The 19,630-nt window shown below is 36.3% G+C and overlaps 1 long non-coding RNA gene across 3 annotated transcripts in view; it reads right to left on the bottom strand.

The window, feature by feature from the left end:
- LOC146459307 (uncharacterized) overlaps positions 1-19,630 on the bottom strand; it is a 40,864-nt gene that overhangs the window by 15,678 nt on the left and 5,556 nt on the right. The window contains exons 1-2 of one of the 3 annotated variants that reach the window (XR_014857986.1): positions 13,167-13,561; positions 9,887-9,960 (exon numbers count right to left, since the gene is read on the bottom strand). This is a non-coding gene — a long non-coding RNA (uncharacterized LOC146459307). Of the gene's footprint in view, positions 1-3,062; positions 3,163-9,886; positions 9,961-13,166; positions 13,562-19,630 lie in introns of those variants that run through there. The other 2 variants (XR_014857987.1, XR_014857985.1) reach the window with 2 other exon arrangements.

The following is a 19,630-nucleotide window of genomic DNA, read 5'->3' as shown; positions in this document are numbered from 1 at the left end:
ACGTTTTCGATGATCGATTTCGCCCTGGAATAACGTACTTCAAAGGAAATGTAAATAAAAAAAACTAATTTAAAAACAAAGAAGTTGTTCGTCCAAAATGTCTAGCTACCATGCCAGTCTTAAACCTGTTAGGTCTGTTTAAATTCCGCAGTGAAGCACACCATTCTGTTCCAAAATCCACAGGTCAGCGTGAAGAAAAGTACGCATCATCCTTTGGGGGTCGGGATCATTGTACTCTCATGCTCATAAAACCGATGTCACACTACACAACTAAGGCTACGGTCCACAGGAAAGGTGTATGTAGCAAAGGACTACAACAAAATCCTAAGTACAGCGTTAATTTTTTAGGGAGGTCCATACAGCGAGATTCCTTCAAGTAAGCTTACCAAGGCGGGAAAATTTTAAACAACATGACTTTATCCGCTGGATAAGGCACTATTCAGGGTTTAAAATATACTTCACGTTAAACGTTGTCCAAGGTTTTCTTACACCCCCACACTTAACTGTGGTTGGAGTGTGCATATTCGCTTGTGCAAGGGGAAATACTGAAATATTTGCACAGATTGAAACTGTCGGATAGTGACTTATCCACAGGATAAAGTTATCCGGCCTTTGAACAACTGGAGCCAGGTGATCATGCGATCATGAATGTGTCACTTACCGATCGCCTCACCGGAGGATTTCTTCGTAAAACTTTCTACTGAAGAGCAATCTATTAACACATATTTCCACTGAGAAGACGTTTGCTCGGTCTGATGATCGCAGATTGCAGAGGCAATTTTGGATTTTTACAGTCTTCACGCAGAGCTCTGACGACCAACTTTGCAACTTTCCTCGCCTCGTTGCCCTTGAAAACAGTGACGTCAGAATGATAATCGAAAACAACAACCTCGTTTCCAGGTTGCCAAAACAAGCGCTTCGAAACCTACTCTGTCATGTTGGGTCCAAATAGATGTGTTGTATCTTGACTTGGGAAAATAAAGTAGGAGATTTGAATGCATGTGTAAAATCCATTCGATCTTTCTTTGTTTTCAATTGTTTTTGTTCATTGTCGCCTTGGAATATTTCTTTTTTTTTTTCCTCATAGAAGCGTTTAGGCTTTAGGTGTGTCTGTGTTGGGGGGATGGGGGGGGGGGGGGATAGGGTGCAATCCATGTTTATTGAGGTCTTTTTTCTCAAGAAAAAGTATCTTGTCATAACAATAAGACAATTCCAACAGTAACTGTTTCATTTCGTGTTATTCAAACTGGCAGACTAGCTAACCAACATGGTCGACGTCAATAAAGCACGCACAACAATAAGCCGCAGGTGAAAAATGAAGAAACTGACCGACATCAGGTTTATATTGCCGAAACTGATGCAATGCTCAAATAAAAACGTCTCAAAACTGCAAGCATGTATCTGAGTTTGTCTCTGTATTCACAGATCATCATGTATTGACATTTGTTACACCCATTTTGAAATCAATGGTGATCCGGCTTCTGATTATCCCTAAGCAGTGCGATTTACTCGCGAATCGTACCATTTCTTTGCTCTCAGTCGCAGATTATTAGCCCATCGCAACAGCGTATCCGGTTCCTCTTTTTATGAACAGGGTTTCCTGAAGTGGATAAATAAATATTGATATTAACAAGAAAAACCGTGTTGTTTCACAATGGGTGTAATAAAGTCGTGCTTGTCTTCGTGTCGTGCAATTATGATCTGAAATTATACTTGTGATTTCCAGTCGAACTCGCGCAGATTTCAGACCAAATTGCACTCCACTCAGTTTATTTACCATCAAATAGAAATAAAAAAGGAAAAATTTGTTTGAAAAAAGTATATGGAATAACAGAACACCATTAAAAATATTCGCCAGACCCATCGTGGAATTTCAACCATCTTAACCAGCACATGGCGTCAATCTTCCACTAGTACATCCAAGCTAGGAATGTAGGAGTTCAAAAAACTCGTTCTTTCAAAGCAGCCCACCGGACGCTCACATAATCAAAGAACGATTTCTGTTCAGCTTCAACTGAACTGAAGCTCTTCTTGCGACGCCAACTAACTAAGTGACTGAGCAGTAGCCAAATACAAGGAGATTCCCAGTAAAACTCGTATACAGGCGCTCCTCTAAGCACTTTGCAACCAACTTTACCAAGTGGGCAAGGCATTCAGAGACGCAACACAACCAGCACTAAATAACATATTTCAAAGGCCGATATGGCAGACGTTTTCATAATAAAACGTTTCAGATTTACAAGTTGGCAGCAAATGTTACTTAACATCTCCCAGACAAGAAATACAGCCGAACCTCCGCTAACGGACACCTCCCGTGGGCGGACACCTCTCGTAAGCGGACATTTGGTTATGTTCTCAGCTACATACAAATGCTCCATTTTTAACCTCCCATAAATATAAGTGGACACCTCTCTTAAGCAGTCGACACTTGGTCATCTTCTCAGCTACATACAAACACTACATTTTTAACCTCCCATAGGTGGACACCTCTCTTAAGCAGTCAACACTTGGTCATGTTCTCAGCTACATACAAACACTACATTTTTAACCTCCCAAAAGCGGACAACTCCCTTAAACGGACACTTTTATTTTCTGGTCCGGAGAGTGTCTGCTTATGGGAGGTTCGACTGTAAAACTTACGCACACTACGTCTTAGTACTACATGTAAGACTAACTATTTTATCTCAAGTGGAAATGCATGTTGTTGTCGCTACCGTGATGTGGTGCTTTTGGTTACTTCTGTCAAGCTTTGTGCTCTTTTTCGACGAGAAGAGGCGAGGTATGCAGCTATCGACTTTTCGCCAACACGAGATGAATATCTCTTTCGGTAAACATCATACCAGGCTCATAAACAAGTAAAACAACAACTCGCGAAAACAAGTTAAGGACAATCAGTGACTATTACTTCGAGTTTGAACAGCTACTTTGAGTGTGAAAAACAAAATTGTTCACTGCCTCGCTTTGCTGACGAAAGGCCCCATTTAGGAACGTAATGTAATAGGCCTTTCCCAGCCCCTTTTCAGGTTCATCTCTTCCTAAAATGGGTATCTGTCAATCACTTGCCTTTGTTTCTATGGTTTCAATGGATCAATGACATGACAGGTGGACCGCATGGTCAAGAAGCTCTTCCTTGCATGGCGGGTCAAGCAGAGGATTCTTTTTCTGCACGAAGAGAAATCGTCCAGAAAATTATTCCTTCGTTACTGATCCTATCACCTAACATTGCTAAAATAGAAAACGTAACAGTGGTGACTAATTTTCACTGAGAAGTTCGTGGAGAAAGAAGAAACCAACGTGCTATTCTCTTTTTGAGGTGAGTATAAAACACCCCCAAAATCGACTAGATGCAAATTCTAACTGCTTAAAAAAAAGACCTTTTAAACGACAGCCCGTCTCTCGTTATTGTACCGGATAAGCTTTAAAATACAATCCATCCGTAACGGAAACTGCCCAAAAGGATCAACTGCTAAGGAACCCTAGCTTAACTATAAAACAGTATTGCATTCCTCTTTACGCACTAATCTTCTTTTTTTCCAGGAAGAATCTGGAAACCAGGTCAGAACAAAACAGAGCCAAAAAAAAATCTGAGAGGTCGTTTCGTTCACAGTAAGTCTTAATTTGTGTTTAATTTTAGTTGAATAAACATATTTCATTCAGAGTCAGCTTAAATTTTCCGTTCATTTTGCCTCAAACTCGCATTTTACACTTGCTAGACTCGTCAATGATACAAATATGGCAGCCATTTTGCTCCTAGTTTTCCACTTACGCGGCTTCGACGGTTTCACGATCGATGAGAAAATGGCCACTAAAATGACCAACAGATTAAAGGAAACTAAGAAGAAAGTTGTCAATCGTCCTTTTCACTAGCATTTTTGGTGTTATTGATAAGCAAAGCATTAAAGATTATGCATGAACCGAAAACGTGTAACCATCGATCGACAAGAGATCTGGAAAAAACTTGCGTGCACAGCTGTTAGTGGTTTTCACCATTGGTTTGCGCCAGTGTTTAATGTGATCATGGATTGAATCCCCGAAACATTTTTTTTTTTTTGTAGTTGTTGTAACCTCTTACAACCAAGAGAAGCTGAATCCAAAGTTCATAGGCAGGCAAAGAAAGGCTTCAATGCAAATCATAACCATTATTTTTGTACGTTAGTAAAGGAAATGATTGAAAACACATGCCTAACCAGGGTCAAACATATTAACTTTCAAATTCCAAAATACAGCCCCTTTTACTAACACATTGCTTACATGTACTTATATTAAATGTTTCACCATACACTGTCAACATCATCTTCATCACCATCACCATCACGGTCATCATGAAAACAACATACTAAATTTAAAGAGGCCCTGTCAAAGATGTTTTGCTACATTTTCGTCAAAACCGCGAAAATATTATTTTGACAATACTTTTTCCCTACCATGAAGTTATTCTTAAACGAGGAGTAAAATGTTAAGTGATTTCTCCAAGGAAGGACAAACCATGATCATTTCAGTGATGTTTCTCAAATATAAACACTGGTACCATCAACTTTCAATGTTTCCATTCTAGCCATCCACAGCCATGGTTTCTGTGGAATAGGAGGGATACTATTAAACTGTACCATTATTTTAGCATTCTCATCAATATATTTGAAAGTGACACTAAAATTCAGAGACTATGAGTTTTGTACTGCATTCTCACATAGCACATTGATGGAAGTCATTCCAAGATACAAGTCATAGAAAAGAAAACTATCTATGGAGACAACAAAACACCCTTTGCCACAGGTATTAGTAATTGAAAGAAGTAAACAGTTCATAGCCATTTCATTTGTTAACTATTGCCTTTTCTGTCTTGTACATGTACTAGATGCTTTTTTTTCCCACAGACAATGATGTTAAGGGAACATCATTTCATTCCTATAAAAAAAAATCAATCACTCAACACTGGAAATTTATGAAAGTGTTAAACGGTACACAGCACTGAATAGGAATTTGGAAAGTTTTACTTGCTGTGGAGAGCAGGAAACCTAATTACGTGCTGAAAAACCTCTCAGAGTATAGGAATCAAACCGGCTGGACCAAATAAATTAGTGGGTGCTCTCACCACTACACCATGCATGTTTTCCCACTCATACCAAAATTAATTACTTTGTTCCACTTTACTGTATTGTCAAACAGAACAGCAGTAATATATATATTTTACTGGACTATAAAATTATGCAAAGTTAATCCAAGTAATAGTTAATTTTTATGAACATATATAGTTGAATAACCAAATGTTTTGTAACGTATTTGTTCATTTAAGAGGGCCAAAAGAGAATCAGAAACTGAAAAGGCCAAGAAATGGATTTTTGCAGAGAAAGATCAGCCTGGTCTACATGCGTTATTTATCAATAACACAATTGGTAAGTTTTAAGAAATTCCAAAAATACATTGTATACATACATACTATTTTTGCTTTAAAAAATAAGATTAATGGTCTAGCTAGAGCAAAATGGAGAAGTTGGCCACATAAAACATCAAAACCCAATCAAGCATAACAGAAACAAAAAGCCCTTAACTTGCTCATGCATGAACAAACCTCGTTACATTTAACCATCAAAATATTCAGCCTATTATTTGAAAATACATCTATAATGACAAATGGAACTTAACTGTAAATGGACTACAAGCTTTCAATTTTCAATTCACATTTAATTTAATTGTAATGATATATTTACCAGTGCTGATAGCCTACCTACCAACGTCAGTTTGAGGTTTACAAAAACATATCCCTACAGAAAGTAAATTTGACTGTTCACAAGTTATCTCAAGTCACAAACTCAGCTTATAACATAAGTTTTCATGCTTTTGTTAACTTAAAAGTTATCTCAGCATTTTAAATGGATTGAAACTTATTTTTATGTTGTATTGAGATGCTTATAACGCATCTGTCTCTATATTAAGTGTGTGTCCATGAAGCAGGTTTCGACTGTAATTACTGCAGCAGCTGTTAAAATAAGTTTATTATTGGGTTCAAAACCATGGTGGCAAAGCAAAACTTGATCTAGTGCTGATCAAAGCAGGAATATTATTGTGAAGAGTAAAGGCATAATTATATTTTTGAACATGCATGGACTGTACTAACTCTAACTAGATCATTTCCTCTGTGATATATTTGTTTGCTACCATCCATGCATGTAAACTAAGCAGGCTTCATGCAGATGCATACAGTATTATTGTATACAATATGAAACTTTTCAACATACAGTCCACCACAAGACCTTTGATGTTGGTTGCTGCATGACAATTTATATGAAAATTCAACGTAGCATATTATTCTCATAAACACAAATTTCAGGGTTTCTTCTTAAAATCAGTTTTTTCTCTATAGCAGAATTGCACTGAAAAGTTTTGTTGTTTTTAGCCTGATAAAATTCCTGCAACATTAATGTATGACTTTGTATCCTCTTTCAGTAGAATGTTTTGTATTATGTACTGTAAGTGAAATGGCAGTCACAAACTCTTTTATGGAACTGCACGAATCATATTGTGTATTCTGACACCTGATTTATGACCGATTCATGAAAATGGAAATTTTTACTGATTCAGAAAAATGTCGCAGTGTAACAGATCTTTGTTGAGTTGGGCCGACACGTTCAAAGAATCAAAATTCTGAGAAAAGAGCATGCATACAAAACAAAAGTAATCAAAATGGTGGACGGCAAGGATGCCAGGAATACTCTCAAGAATTCAAAGGTGTGAAGTATCGAAGAGTTCTAAATAATCCCTGTTGATAGGGGAGTGGATTAACTATTCATGGATCTATGACAATGGAAATCAAGATTATTATGATAGGAACAAGAGAGATGTATATGTTGCAAAAATCCTCATAGCTAATTCATTGAATGATTTTCTTGGATACGAGGACAGCACCAAAGCAATCATTGGCAAAATTTTAATTTATTTTTATTGTTGTTGGCGTCACAGGCGAGACTGTTACCACTTTTTGTGGCTAAGCTAACCGGCCTTAATTAAGAAGCAGGTGTCACACACCTTTAGCGCTCCGATACTGTCAGGCCAACAAATTGTAGCATGTAAACCAGCCTCCTCAAAATCAATTCTACAAACTTCTCACATTAAAATGAAAAACTTTTGTATTTTCAGAATCCCCATAAAATAATGTATTTGTATAAGCGCTAGCTGTGATATAAGTAGTAGCTATAGAGCTAGCTTCTTTGGCTAAATGTTTGGAAAAAAGGTAAAAGTCACCAATGTATGTAGACTTAAAGCATTCTTTTAAAGATTTTCTTCTAGTTAGTATCAATGATGTTATTGTGTTAACATCAAGTCCTGAAGTCCCACCTTTCAATTTTGGGAGCCTGAAGGGTACCTGAAGATTTTCTTGTTAGCATACAGCAACATTGGAAATCAATTCAAGTTTAGTTAATTCATCTCAGTCAAACAAAATAATGTAATAGCGTGGTAAAGCAAATTGCATCTGATTGAACATTACGGCCCTTAACAAATTGTCCATTATTTAACTAAAACTTTTTAATGTGTTAAAAATAAAAGTACATCATCAGTCATGGCTAAGCAATTGGACAGCACATGCCATTGTGTGTACTGTATAACTAATAGGACGGCAAGTGCTTTTATTTAGGCCGAATTGGAGTTCACTCAGTCCAGATAAATATATTAGACAGGTGAAAGCTAATTCCAAAACTTCTACTAATCTCAGAGTTTGTTTTATTTATCATGTAGGAAAAGGAGTCTTCACAACAAGGCCTTTCAATAAGGGCCATTTTCTCCTTTGTTATAAGGGTGAAATCATAACTGGAAGAGAGGGTGAACGCAGAGAGCAAGCCTATCCAGATGAATCTGGAATTTTTTTATATTTTTATAAAGACAATGGAAAAACTTGTTGGTATGCGTAGTATAAAATGAGTGCTTATAATGATTTATGGTCAATATACTATTAGGCAACAAATTTAGCTTGAAGTCTACTTTTATGATCTAAAACATTATTTTAAATGCTAAAAAAATTAGTACAATTTAAGTAAAGATTCTCTCAGGAAAAAAATTAAACGGTTGATCGAACTTAATATTAAAGATCAAGCTACACAGACTAATTAATATTACACTCTTCTCTACTTTTTATCACTGACACGAAATACTGACAATAGTGCGAGAACATTTTGTAAAAAAAGTATAAAACCTTAAACCAGCTGATTGAGACCTGTAAATTCCAACCATAATTCATGATTAACATTATACAATTACAGTCATTTACAAATAGGGTGTCTCAAAAGCGTCCAGCAAAGACCTGAAAAACCAACGACTTAAAACCACAGACCAACTTCAAAACCCACTCTATGAAAGTCTAACTGCTGGATTACCAGGGTTGCCACTTTTCACTGACTAGGAAACAATTTTCATTCATTAAGTGAACAAGAATTAAAAAACATCCATGTTTACAATTGCTTCAGCTTCTTTAATTTTGTAGGCCATCGATCAATATTATTTTTCTCTTCATTTTTGACTTCTTTATGCTTTTCACAGGATTTTTTTTGCAACAAAAAAAAAATTTCCTGACTTTTCACTAACTTTGACAACTTCTAAGATTTCCCCTGACTTCTAACAAAATTCCCTGACCTTGAGAAATTATTGTTTTTCCCTGAATGGGCAACCCTGTTATCCCACACATCATCAGATTCCAAGAAACACTCGATCAATACAGTCTTCATTTTGTGCCAAACAACAAAACAATGACCCTGACTACAACACCCAAAGATAATAAAGTTAAATTAACAAGTTCTTCAACATGGGACCCTTTGTAGATCATTTAAACACTTTGTCATAAACTGAAAGACGGGAAATTTATCACGTCTTTATTTTGTAGAAAGAGCAGGTCAAACTAAAAAAATGGAGACTTCCTTAATTAAACTACGTTGTCTTAATTGTGCTAAAAGATACAAGGATCTACGGGGTCTTTGTTTTGAATTTGTTTTTACAATTAAAGCAGTTAAAAATATAAGACCCTGTCAATTTTACATCTTTTGGATTCAGACAATGCATCCAATTAAAGCAGGCAGTCCTTCCTCAGTACTTAAACTTTGATTTAATAACAGCTTAATGTGTAGTTTGTTAAAGGTCTTTAGTTTTGGGAATTTGGTCTTCAGACTTCAGACTTCGTTTTGGACCCTTTATACATGTACATGCCCTTAGAACACAACCTTAACAAAACATTTTTTGTTCCTGATTATTAATACTGGCCTCCTTGCTTTTTTGTATGATATACATTATTGAGATTTAATTATGTTTACTTAATAAAATCAATAACCTGACAAAAAACTTTCCTTAGATGCATGGTATCTCTTAATGTGTAATCATAATAATTGCAGAGATAATTTTCGCCATTTAACAAAACAATGATCGACAGTTTTCTATAATGATAAAATGATGTCGCACACTGTTAGTAGTAAAATGTTAAAATCTCAAGTGGGGCAATGAGCTACCGGTGAGTGTGGTTTCATTGCCAAATTTTGAACATTTTATGGCATCATTTTATTGTCTATAAGGGTACAGAGCACGGCCATAGAATACTCCTGTGGATCGACTTTATTTTCCTCTTAAAAGTGCATAGTACTTTAATTATATCTGACAACATTTTCATGTCTGTACTCTCATAGACAATATATAGCTAGGAGCATAAATCAGTGCACCTGGTCCAGTAGAATTTGCAAAATATTACATGTATTTTATTAATAACAAATCACTATTGATTCTTTTATTAATAATTTTTTTCAACAGCGTTGATGCCACCTATTCTACTGGACTCGGTCGTCTGGTAAATGATAGCCCAAGAACAAAAGCAAATTCTGCCATAAAGAAAATTACCATAGACAATCATACATACCTCTGCCTCTTTGCAACCAGTGACATTGAACCAAACACAGAAATTCGGTACGACTATGGTGCACAGGACCTCCCCTGGAGAGGAAAGGGTAAAAATTTCACATAATTATTTATAATGAGCTGAGGCCAGTAGCAATTTTGCTTATTATGAATCAATTTCAAATACATGTACCTAATCAGAAAGAGAGTAAACACCATCCAATCAACCCTCCCTTCTTTTGGCTTTTGAAAATCTTTCCTGTAGACTGAAGCAAGTTGCTGAGAAAAATTTAGACAATGTTATGGGTACAAAAATGTCAGTTCTAAGTTCTTATCAGCAGCCACTTGCAAGATAGAGTGAAATATTTTAAGAACATATTAAGTGAAGAAGTTTTTGAATTTATTTTAGGGAAAAGGAATTAAAAATAATTTTTGAGAGCAGTCATGACATCAATATGACATCAGTCTCCTCATCTAACACAAAGAAAAGCTCAGTGGATTATTCTTCTTCTAAAAAAAAAATGCAATTTAATTACAGCTTATAAAATTAAAGCGTGAAAGGCCCTATACTACTAACAGTGTATATCTTCTGTAGAATAAAATTAAAGATAAGTTTGCCCTTTTCTAAGTTGGCTCAATTTCTAAATGCCAGCCAAACAATTTCAACAACACTCTGTTACTACATGTACAATAATTATTGTACATGTAAATCTGTAACCATCTCATTAATAACAATTCAGTACAGGTACAACATCTGATCTAATTTGTTGAGGGGCAAAAATACATTCTCTTTACCAGCAAAATCCCCCCTTTCTAAATTATTTCAACACTCCTGGTGTTTAAAACTAATCTGTTACAAAATCACTCATCTGTGATCTGATGTGCAAAGAATTTAGTTTTGGACAAAGATGCACCTCAATAATGTATATGTACATGTGGCCATTAATTCATGTTGTTCATTTCTATGTAAATTCACTTTCAAGCATGCATGTCAAGCATGAGTACCAAGTTTGCTATGTTGAATTGAAGCACTCAGGCATTAATTTCAAAGAAAAGTCAGCTATTCAAATGCTACATGTACAGTGTAATATCTTACGATGGCAAATCCCTATTTGCATTACTTTTACTATCCAAATTCCTCTTTTTAAACCATGGTCCCTTTTAGCTTTGGTTAAACTCCTTGAATTTGGCCATTTCTCTGTAAATTTCAGGGATATAAAATGGCAAGAGGAAAATTGATCAGTCCTTTATGACCTGTCTCAACAACTCCCAACAGTGCTACCTCATCATTACCCATTTATGTGGTGCAGCATTTATTGATGCAACTCACAATATCCATTCATTTCATGTGAAGTAAAAGTAAGATTTCATCCGGTACTGGTGTAAGAACCGGTACCGGTAAGAACTGTACACTTTAATGAAGTATACAAAGCTAAGTGTGTTTACTTAGTACTTTTAAATGCAGACTACATTTTAGGATGTCTCCTCAAGTTTTGTCTCAGATGCAATGGGTTATTAATAGCTACATACACATACACTGTATTGGTCACTTTAATTTTACACACTTTGTGCACGCAGTTCATGTACCAATTAACATTATTTTTGTCTATAAATTTCTCAGCATGAAATATAGTGTTTATTTAGTTAGCATTAATTTTTTTTCTAAGGCTATACATAATGATTGTATTTTCGCTTAATTTAACAATTATAGAAAAATTATTAAATAAATATAATTTGTGAATTTTATTTTCACTGACAGATGACTGCCAGCAGCCAAAAAGAGCCCTGGACCTTAATTCTGACCTAGGTACATTAACTCAGTTCGTTTGTGACTCATTATCCTTTGTTTATGTAACTTACAATGTAACCTTAGTTAATTAATTAACCTATTCACTCTAACATGTTATTTAACTATTACTCCACAAGCATGCGTTGGATATGAGATGATCTATAGCCAACGAGGTGCCTATAAAGGCAATGCCATGTAAACTATATAATTATCTCATTAATCCAACAAGCTCAAGTGGAATTATAATAAATATTGCTTGATCTTGCTGATTTCGCTTTGGAAGAACAACCGGGAGACAATTTAATGGTTGCCATTTCTGAGTGTAAAGACTGTATTAATGAGTCAAATGAGTCAATGAGTCATGAGTCATTCAATGAGTCAGGTCTGAAAAAAAAAATTAGAGAAACAATAAAATTATGCGTTACGTTTACTTATTTTGTCTAGTTGTTTTACTGCTGCATGCACAAGTCAGCTAGTTTGCCTAGTTTCCATTTAAATCTCGACCTGGGCTGTTTGTTAGCAATTGCCAGGTCCTGCCGCGTAGCAGCCGATCAGAAGCGAAAAATATGGCACCCTAAATCTTGTGACTGCTAAGGAAGAAAGTCTTTAATTCCCTTTGAACACAGCGCTTAAAGTAAATTGAGTTAAACCTGTTGTGGAGTTTCCCAGCGCTCAAAGACTCAAATCTGTGAACAGTCGTTCTTTGACATTCAGTGTATTGATGATTTGGCACGGTTTGAAGTAGAAAATCGGTCGCGAGTGTCAAGGAAAGTTCTTTTACATATGTGCGTGACATAATTTTGGGGCCCACAGTTTTAGCTAAAACTGTTGGCCCCAAAATTACGTCACGCTCAAAATAGGTCATTCCTTGCACACCTTTTCACCTGTTTGCTACATGTAAATCCGCCAGCGTAGGTGTGGTTCTAGCTACATAATGTAAAATTTATTTTAGTCTCTTATGTCACTAGGTATATATACATGTACAGGTCACTTATGTTGTATAGTACAACTGTAAGAGTTCGCAGACGTGCTGCTCACTAGTTTTATCTAAAAAATTCAAAAATTATGAAAAACCACTGATCCGACCTGTTGACTCATTGACTTATGACTCATTGACTCATTTGACTCATAAAACATCCGTTCTCGCCATTTCTTGGGCATGGTACAAGTATAATGGCTAGCATACCATAGCTGCTAAGCCAATCAAATCCCTGCAATTGTATTATTCAATGATCCAAGATAGAATAGAACATGCACAGTGGTTTTAATAAGAGAGCCATCATGATCACAAGTTACTGCTTCTAAAACACATTATTTTAATGGAACAAGCTAAGATTATAGTGCTAGATCGAAAAGCACAAACTTTTCTTGCTTAGCTTGCTAAAACGTACAAGCTCCAATATTGATATACAGGAAGCAGTGTTGTTTTAACCGATCAAAACACATAGTATTAACACGCTTCAATTTTAGCCAAGCTCTCTTATATTATTTATCGGAGGGTGCATGACTTAACCGGTAGTGCCGGCTTCCTTCTGGATTCATTTTGCGCTCCCTCCCTCCTGCCAGTGTTGATTGCCTAATGACAAAACTATAAATTAATTACATTTAATGCAATATGCATCCATTCATGCATTTCACTTCTAGAAGGACAAAAATGTCACAAGCACAAGCCTACAGGAGTTAGTAAAGCAGATGCTAACAACATTAACAAGAATGTGAGTTTACTTTCAAAATACACTCTATTAGATAACTGCTTGCAATATGTATATTCTGGAAACTGAGGCTACTATAGGAAGGAGGAATGCAAAACACCCGTAACACTTCAAATAACCAGCTGGCAACCAAAATCCATTAAATTAAAGTAACTGTCTCTTGATAATATTAAAAATGTATGTGATTATAAGGTTACCAGATACCTTCACGGGTGTCCTTCGCAAAAAAAAAAAAAACATTTATGCGCTGTCTTAAAACCAACAACCATACTATATGTCAGTATAAAGCTAATGAAATGTACTATCCATAAAAATTATTTCGCTTTGCTTTTTTTAACCGTAAGGAGAGTGCGTCGAAAAAGACCAAAATGACTGACGCCCATTTGAGCAAATTTATTGGGTATGGAATTCGACCACAGAATTAAACCTACTGCACCATATCAATCACAAGGCATTTTAAAATCTTCAAAACCGTGTGAGGTTTTTTTCGATATTCCTGTTAGTTGCTTTGCAATTTTTCTGTCAATTTTGACGATCAAGAACTTACCCATAGGTTTTACCACAAAGGCCATTGCGGGAGATCAATTTTACAAAACAGAAATAGTCAAATCCTTGTACCAAAAAATTACTTTATAGAAAGCACACTCGGGTAAAAAGAAAGTACCGGTGGGTTTTTTCCGCTTCTAAAGGTTTACAAACATTTCATACCCTTGCTGCACCATATTTCAACACCGTGGATGCCGCCGATGTCCACAGCAGATAGAATGGCAGGAGACCTACTGCTGAGTCCCCTGAGATTTCTGGCAATGGTTAGCATCTCCCCTGAAAATAGTTGAGTGTGTGACCGCAGCTCTATTACCAGTCAGAATTTCTCAGATTTCCTTTCAAAATGCCGGGCAGAAAAACTTCTTTGAAGAAAAGAAAACTGCAGTGGCCTCGAGGGTGAGCTCTATTGATCCAAAAGAACAGCTGCAGGCAGAAATGTGGTCACTGCATGGGGTACATTGAAGTACTATTTATATACCACACATTATCGAGGATAACAGAAATAAAGCAGAAATAAAGCAGGATCACTGTCAAGATGAACAAGTTAGTAAATAAATATAATTATTAAAGCAAGGACAATGTGGAATGTTCTAGAACACAGCTCAAAACCTATAAAAGTAGGATACTTTCAGCAGATTTTACTTGCACTATTGTGGTTTTGGTGATCATCAGTTATGAGTTAGTTCAGTTCAATCATGAGTTCAAGAATTGTAAAGCACAATGGTCCCAGTTCCAAGCTTATAAGAAGTTTTCATCAAGAGATTTATATAAGTTTAATTATCAAGTTCACTGGCATATCCATCGAGATATAAAGTTTCAATTATTTTCATTGTTAAAGTTCACGTTTCCACTGTACCTGTTCAAATAAAACCCTGCAAAAACATAAAGACACAGAGAGGTACATGCATGTAGCTCAGTGGCTCATGCAGTTGACAGAACCCAAGCGTAAATAATATTGACAATAATATTAATATTGACAAATAATTATTTAACAATGTACAAAATGCAGGCTCCTATGAGTGTAGTTGAATTGAAACAGAGCTGATGCATGGCAGATAAATGTGGATCTAATTTTTATTACAAAATATGCCTCAGTCTGAAAATCCCAAATTGAATGACTTTGTGTAATCACCTGTACACAGTTACAATATTATGTGACAATTTGTGCTTTTAACACTATGTAGAATGACGGAGAAGTGCAATCTGTTGTGATTACTGCAACCACACAACCAGCTACTACAGCAGAGGCTCATCAAGGTTGGTTTATACCTACAAATATTGCAGAGGCCATGTGTTTGCATAATATGTTTGCCTTTAAAAGAGTGCCCTTCCCACTGAAATAAAAACATACGAAGAAATGGTAGGATTCCATGTAGGTTATTTTTTATTTCAAATTCCAAAAACCATGTATATTAATTGAAGGAGAAGAGACACTGAAAGGCAAAATTATCAGAGTATGCCATATTTTCTTTAATTTTAAAGCACATCCATGGATGGACCAAGCAAGTGACATTTCCGCACATCAATAACTCATTCATGCATTGTGCATGCACATATTCATTAGTTAATTAATTTAAGTCAATGAAACTGATCTGACAATTCCCTCAATGATCGATGTTCAATGAAACTAATTTGAATTCATTCATGTTCAGATCGACCATGTAATACACCTCTATTTCCTCTTAACAGTAATAAGGGCAGAGATGCACAAAGGGATGTCTTCCATTGATGACAGTGGCATCAACGATGATAGCATTGAGGTTGGAACATTTAATTCCCAGGCTTAACTAAACAAACCTCCCAAAAATAAAAAAGTTTACAAACAAATAACAAGTGATGATTAAAGTGCTTTGATAAATCAGACATATTTAATTAGCCAATTGGAAACTTATATGAAAATGCATGAATGTAACCAGCAAGCAACAGCTGTGTCAAGAGTTGCATTTAAACTAAAGACATTTACATGTTATGTTAGTGAAAGCGTTTTAAATTCTTTGCAGAAAGAGAGACTCACATCAATCCAAAGTCCCAAGAAAAACTGCTATCACTATCAAGGCTAAAGGTAGGTTTTATGATGTTATTGTAGCTTAACGGTGTTAGTGACGAGGCAAAGAAGGTTTAAACTGAAACATACAAACAAAGTAAACTTACAAATTGTACCAACTAAAGGTAAACAAACCGATAGACGAAACTTCTAGCGGAAATTGCTAGCAGACTGCAGTAACTGGGGATAACTACGCGAAGCGCGTCTCGTTGAAAGTTCAACGTATAATGAACAGAAAATGTCATTTCAGCAAAGTGTCACTTGCAAAATGCAAATTATTAACCTAAATTCCCGCGCAAAAACAGGCTTAAGGGAATACTAATTGAGGCCACTATTACAATCAGGTGTTAGATCTAACAGAAAGTTTGAAATTTGTGTACTTTGAAATAAATGTTAGGTAATAACTTGCTTACAATAAATAGGGTTAGTGCGAAAATAAAGACCTGTCATTGTATTATATATTGATTTGTATTAATTTTTTTAGAACGAGGGGCAAGTACAGTCCACCGTATTTACTGTTGAAACACAACCCGCAGCAGCTGCTTCAATGACGACTAAAGGTTTGCTGATATAATAACCAAATCAATTTCAAAATTTTCAAAACTCAAGTAACCACGAGCTGCACACGAGTGGTTTCATTGCAGAGTTTTGAACTATTCTGAAATGTCAGCCGTCTCCTCCCCCTAGCTAACCCAGAGGAGGTGTGGGAGAGAGAGAGAGGTCTGAATTCCAAGCATTATATTGTCTTCTGGTGACATAACATACTTTTGCAAATATGGTAGGCAGTTTTTGACTGGTTCTTACCTTTAAGCAATAGAGAACTTTTTCCGTGTTTACATAGCCTCATCTAAACACGAGGGGGTTTGGGAGAATTCAAGACAGTTATGCAAACCCGAGACGCGGTCGAGGGTTTGCATAACTTTCGAGAATTCTCTCAACTCCCCGAGTGTTTGGATGAGGCTATGTAAACACGGGAAAAAAAGTCCTCTATTGCTTTTATAAAATATTTCTAAAAAAATTAAATTGACAAATGAGGGGAAATTTTGTTTATTTATTTCTTGATTGAAATAAATGTTCTCAGTACACGCTCTGGGCAATCATTTTTGCTACTAGCCAATGAAAATGCGCATCTGACAACACATGAACCAATCAAAATTTGCGTTATAAAAGTCAAAATCAAGTTGAAATTTGTGGCAAGCGTCAGCGAGCTCCGTGTGGTCGCGGCGATTTCAGCTTTGAATTCTCGTAAATCTTACAGAAAAATACCGAACATTCGGTAAAAACTAGAAGAAATGTTCAAAATATACGATTCTGTAAGGAAAGAACTTCAAGATGAGGAGTTTATTTAAGCTGAAAATGAATGTCATTGTACATGGTCGCTCTTGAAAGTTACATGAACTTGCCCGATGTGGCAGCCTGAGATGGCCGAGAAGTCGAGTCGCTAAATGCCTTGTGAAGTTTTGCTGTTTAGGAGTCATAACACAAGCATCAGATCCAGACTGTGAAGTTGTTGCTGGTAATAGTAATCGTAACAGTATATTATTACGCTAAGAAAGTCTCAGAGAAAATACATTTTATACAAATTTGACAGCCAAAACATGGCAACCGGCCGTACAAAGTTTGATTTGAAACATTTATAATCTGTAGCATATAGTTTTGTGTTCGTTTTCGGGTACATTTTTTGAATAAAGAATGTCTTTTAGGGAATTTTATTGTGGTACTCAGATGCAAAAATTACCTTGAAAAATGTTTACTGCGTATTTGTTGCATATTTTGTCGTCTTCACTTGAGCTCCCTCGACGAGGTTGTCTAGCGAGGCAGGCAAAGTGCTGTGGTTCTTCTTTCTTTTGCTTTTTTTCCCACGGGTTCAGGGGGGAGGAGATAGGCAAACCCCAATCAAAATTTGGGAAATTTTTCACCATTTCCTAAACAGTTGTACTTGAAATTACTTTGCGAGTCTTGCGAAAGCTGAAATGTTTTCAAATTGTGCCGGGAGACACAGAAAGCGTGACGTCACGACCGTGTTTACATACTCTCATCTAAACAAACCTACCGACCAATGAGAGCGCGCGTACTATCTCAAATATTTTATAAAATTAAAATAGATAACCATTTCTTATTGGTCAAACTTGGGAAAAAAGATATTTCAGTTCGGCCGCAAATTAAAATTAAAAAAGTGTTGACAGACCAGATGCAACTCATAAGCTCATGGTGTGAAAAGCGTCTTCTCATTTAACATGATCATTTGACCTGAGATATATAAGTGGGAGGCTTTTTCAATATTTCTTGAGGAAATGGTTGGTTTCAAAATGTTTTTGAGGTTAATTAGACAATGTCGGGAAGAAAGTTGTGAAAAAAGGGAAGAATTTTATTTTGCAGTTTCTTATTTTGTTGTAAAGCTGAATCCCGTTCAGTGAATTTAATCTCAGAGGTTATTTTTTTCAATGAGCTTGTGTTAATAGCCTCTTTCCTGAAGGCCGATTTTGAACTCGGTGATATTGTAATAGAATGATTTCGCTGAGTAGTTGGTTCCAGAAGTGTCAGCGATTCCCCAATCAAGCGGGAATCCTTGACATTCACACGCACTTTAAACCTACAGATACTTTCCAGTACACATTTTACTTCAAAGCAGTATGCAGGATGTTTGTCCCATAAACCTAGTCTAATAGCCTTAGCTCCCACGAGTCTCCTGTAGCTCAGTGGTAGAGCATCCTAACTAGTAAATCAAAAGGTCTTAGGTTCGACTCCTCATTATTTTATTCACCAGGCTTAACATATTCCATCGCATTATGTCCATCACGCATATCCGAGGGTCACAAATAGGGTTCTTCAATCCCGCCATCCCGGACAAAATTTTCCCTCAATCCCGTAATCCCGACTACTGTTTAAGCCCAATCCCGATCCCGGCCAGGTCATAATTTTTGTCAAGCCCCTTACATCCACGAAAAAAGGCATTTTTAGTTGGATGTAAATTCCCACTGCAAATCTGAGCACTGGTCTTTGGTCACAGAGAAATTAGCTGTAAGATTATTTCTTCTATTTCTTTCCACCATAACGACGACAGCGTTCATTTAAGACGTTTTCAAAGTTTCCCGCGAATCACATCAGTCAATAAGTCAGTTTGCAATTTCTTTTAGAGCTTGTTCTTTTTCCTTTTTTTTTTTCTCTCAATTGAATGGTGAGAGCTGCTTTTCAAATCACGGTGATCCTTGGAAAACTTTTCAGTCAGGGATAATGGCCATCAAAGTCTGAAGAGCATTGCTACTCACATACCACAACGTGGCGCTGCAACTGATATTAGAAAAGATGACAGGCCAAACACCACTTCCGCTGGTTGCTTAATGTATCTTAGCTTAGACTTCTGGATTAAGTGCTTACTTTTCTGAGTATGTTTTAGAGATTTTCCTTTTCGATCAAAATGGGGTGAGATCTCTCTGACGACCTTTTGATTTTGATCATGAGGGAAACTATTAACTCAAATTTACCGAATGGAGATTTTCTTATCATTCGGAGCCATTTGAATTAGTTCCTTTATGCCATTGTGTACGCTAGCTCTGTGGCATTTGTTTAGGCTTATCAGCTCAAGTTAACTGCAAGGTCTCAGGGAGTACTGATGAAATTTTACTGTTAAGACATAGCACCCGTAATGAATTTCTTTTCTCTTCCAGCACGGTG

The sequence above is a fragment of the Pavona decussata genome, unplaced genomic scaffold (assembly GCF_977016875.1).
Source record: "Pavona decussata unplaced genomic scaffold, jaPavDecu1.1 SCAFFOLD_220, whole genome shotgun sequence".
NCBI lineage: Eukaryota > Metazoa > Cnidaria > Anthozoa > Scleractinia > Agariciidae > Pavona > Pavona decussata.
The sequence above is the reverse complement of the archived record's forward strand: the minus strand, read 5'-3'. Positions and strand labels throughout refer to the sequence as shown.